Source organism: Suricata suricatta, chromosome 4, assembly GCF_006229205.1.
Source record: "Suricata suricatta isolate VVHF042 chromosome 4, meerkat_22Aug2017_6uvM2_HiC, whole genome shotgun sequence".
Classification (NCBI taxonomy): Eukaryota; Metazoa; Chordata; class Mammalia; order Carnivora; family Herpestidae; genus Suricata; species Suricata suricatta.
In genome coordinates this window covers 88271898-88275665 of record NC_043703.1, presented here as the reverse complement: position 1 = coordinate 88275665, position 3768 = coordinate 88271898, and the positions used below count along the sequence as shown (strand labels likewise).

General features: G+C 47.5%; 1 protein-coding gene across 1 annotated transcript in view; it reads right to left on the bottom strand.

Moving 5' to 3' along the window:
- The window catches only part of KIAA1211L (KIAA1211 like), a 132417-nt gene extending 132200 nt beyond the window's left edge, over nt 1-217 (bottom strand). The window contains exon 1 of the mRNA XM_029938502.1: nt 42-217. The gene's annotated coding sequence lies outside the window, so the exon portion shown is untranslated. The remainder of the gene's footprint in view (nt 1-41) is intronic.
- Between the last annotated feature and the right edge of the window lie 3551 nt (nt 218-3768).

Sequence of the window (3768 nt, the reverse complement as noted above, 5' to 3'; positions counted from 1 at the left end):
CGCGACGGCGCGGACAGGACTCCGGGCCGGGCCACCCCTACCTTAGCGAGGCCGGGGCCCACCGGCGACCCCGACGGGCCTGGAGGACGAGGCGTCCACGTGCCGGCGCACTTGAGTTCGGCCCCGACTCCAGCCTCAGCCGACCAGGTCACCAGCGGGGGGCTAGGCGGCCCGACGGCGCTCCGGATCCGCCTCGCAAAGCGGGCTGCCCGCGGGCCCGGGGCCGGAGGGAGTGGGCGCAATGGGTGGGAAGTGTGTATTTGAATAAAAGTAAAAGTTGTTTTTTTATAACCGTGTGGGTCCGGAGCGTCTCCAGGCTAATTAGGGAAGCTGCCGCCCTGTGTCGAGGTGAATCATTGTTGTGATACCACAAGTGTGGGAAGAAAGGCTGCTGATGACTTCTCAGGCTCGCTAGCTCCTTTTTTCTTTTTTTTCTTTTTTTTTTTTTTTTTTAAAGAAGGGCTGGTCCATTTAAGGAGATCGCGTTAGGAAACGTGCTGGCCTCGGGTGGTCGCCCAGCTAGTCAACTAGAGAGGCCTCATTTAACTCTTGGTCTGCTGGTTGCAGGACGCCCCCACCCCAACCTTGTGCCGCAAGAGCAGGGAGCTTTTCCTGCAAGGAGGGACGATGAATGTGAACTGTGTCCCTGTAGAGACCGAGGCCACTACAGCTTAGACGCGAGAAACTTACACGCCCCAGCTAAAAGAGATAATATTAACGTCAGAGAGTGTTATCCTACATCTGAATTATCATTGACCTTGTGGTTATTATGTGGGGACCACCTGGGATCTGCACCACATGCTGGGATGGTGGGTCTGAGTATCTTTCCATGTGGACAACTGAGGATCGGAGAAGTCAACGTCTGTACAACTCTGTGCAGCAGAGCCAGGGTAGAATCCTGGAAGGGGCTGTCTGCACCTTTGGCGTTAAGTGGGATCAAAGTCCCAAATAGAATAGGACGCAGGGAAAAGGCTAAAGACACATCCCATTCACTTGAGCATATAAAGAGAAGCTGCCTTTTAATTTTTTTTAACATAATCCTTTTGGTACAGCTATTTGCTTAAAGGCCCCCCTTTTGATGATTAAGAGCTTTATAAATTCCTTGCATGAAAGGAATAAATATATATTGGGAATCAGTCTACAGTCCCGCAAGTTAATCACCTACATTGGAAATGGACAGATGACTCATCACCCTCAGGGCAATGACTTTGTTAGGTGTGTTTCCTCTTTTCAAAATCATCAAACTAAACTGTACAGCTACAAGCAAATCTGTACACCCTTCTCTCACCTTAAGCCTCTGCTCCTTCCTATTCAAAATCACTTTTTGGGGGGGTTGTAACTACTAAATGTTTATTGACTCTATAAGTCACCTTTCCCCTTAGAATTTTACTTGTTCCAGAATATCTTAAGCCTCTGGCTTTATTTGTGTGTGCTGTGGGTGACTTTTGAAGTTACTGTCAGTTTTGAGAGAACAAAAACCAAAGTTCTTGATGATTAGCTAAGGCTGAGAAAGAACATGGTGCCAACACTCAAAATAGAAAGTGGTAGGGAAAGTATCTGGGTGGCTTGGTTGGTTGATCTCATGATCTCACGGATGGTGAGTTCAAGCCCTACATCAGGCTTGCTGTTGCAGAGCCTGCTTTGGAACCAACCTCTCTCTCTCTCTCTCTCTCTCTCTCTCTGCCTCTCCCCCACTCACACTCTTTCAAAAATAAGTAAACAAAAAACAAAAAGAAAAAAAGTGCTAGGTGACTATGTGAATAGGTTAGGAAAATTGGAAATTATGTTACCTGGTAGAGCAGTCATGTTCATCCTCTAAAATTGTCCCCCCTCCCACCTCCCAGTCACTTCCACCTTCTTGCTGAGAACTCCAGTCCCCAGGGCCCTGCCATATGGCTCAGGGGAATTCTTTCCCTTGTTGATGCTTCTTGGACCAAACCTTGAAGCAAGGTTGATAAAGACTGCAAATGTTAGCAAGCCTTTCCTAAAAGTTCAAAGGAAACCTAGAACCATGTACAGTTTCTAGAAGCCTGAACAGACAACCATAAAGCTAAGAGCCTAGTTGTTGTTTTATTTCTGCCCCTCCCGGACCCTCCCCAGGGTTCCAAGAAACCTTTCACAGCAATCCCTGAGAACCTTACTGATCCATCAAAAGAAAGACTATGCTACTTCTAAGTATGCTGCACCTCATCTGGGGACACATTTTTATCAAATGCCAGGCACCGTTCTAAATCGTTTGCAATTAATCACTCATTTAAATCATTCAGTTCCCAGAAGAACCCTGAGTTAAGACCAGCCAGCCATTACCCTCATTTTACAGATGAGGTTCTGTTATTATCTCCATGTTGTGGATGAGAAGACTCAGGCATGAAAATGGCAACTAATGTGCTCATGCGAGAAGTAGTGGCAGAGCCAGGATTTGAACCCCCAGTCTGTACTCTCAGCACCGAACATGCTCCCTTTCTAAGAGTGGCAACTAATTCTGCAAACTGAAAACCGCCTTTTAGTTTAGAAAAGAAAGAAGAGATAGCCCTCCCCACATCAGGAATAGAAACTCTTTGGGATATCAGAAAACAGTAGTACTTAAGTCTAGTGCTTCATCACAGGATTCTGCTCACGGGTCTTCATAAGACAAACTGTCTTTCTTTGGGCTCCAAAAGTACAGACCCCATAGGCATAGGCCTCCCTACCTGGGCAGAGAATTAGAGCCAAAAAACATCCAGGAACCATCTAGAAAAAACAATGTCATCCTTCTCATGACAAGATGCCCATTGCCGAGGTGACCCTTGGTTACAGGGGTCAGACTGAACAGCCTCACAGTCAGAGGCCACATGAACCCTATTCCTGAGGAACTTTCTCCATGGGCTGGCTATCCAGCAGTATCCAGATCCCAGCCCTGGTCCCTCCCAATAATATTCCTCCAGTAATAATGAATGTCTGTGTCAATTTTCCTCGTTCAAAACCCTTCCGTAGCTTCCATTCAGTTAGGAGAAAATCCAAATCCCTTTCAGAGGGTCTGATATGTTCCTTGCCCATGTCTTTCATAGGCTTCCTTTCAGTGCCACTGTCTGCTCACTGCACACCAGCTAAACTGCCCTTATTTCAGTTTCCAAAACCCCCAACTTCTTACCTGCCTTGGTGCACTTGCCCCAGCAGGCCACCTCTCCTGGAATGCTTTGCCCTTGCCCTTCACCTTACCCTCAACCTTCACCTTGCTAACTCTCTCTCATCGTTCAGGTTTTCACTTAAGTGTCACTTCCTTTGGTCTTTTTTCCTAGCCTGTATTTCCCACTCGGATCTCTTCTTTAGCGCATATATCATACTTTGTAGGGGTCATTTTTTGTCCCATACTGAACTCCTCCCACCAGAGCATGACTCCCAGAGGGCAGAGCCTGTATCTGTTTTGAACATTATCATTGCATATCCAGCACCTAGCACAGTGCTGCTACATAGTAGTTGCTTGATAATCTCTTAATCCATCACTCCCACTGTGACTTGTCACAACCCTGGATTGCTCTATCTACCTCCAATGCATTAGCCTACAGTGCCCACTCTCTCTTCCCAACTCTTTCCCACCCTGGTCTTGCTTCCTGTTTCCTGAACCTCTTGCTCTTTCACCTTCCAGGGACCTTCCACTCTTCGTTCTCTTGTCCTGAGAGTCATCACTCCACAGCACCCACCTTTTGCAGCACTGATCCTCATGGACATCACCCCAACAGTTCTCTTCTGCACCGCCAGGGCTCTCATCTCTTGGTCCTCCTGCTCTGC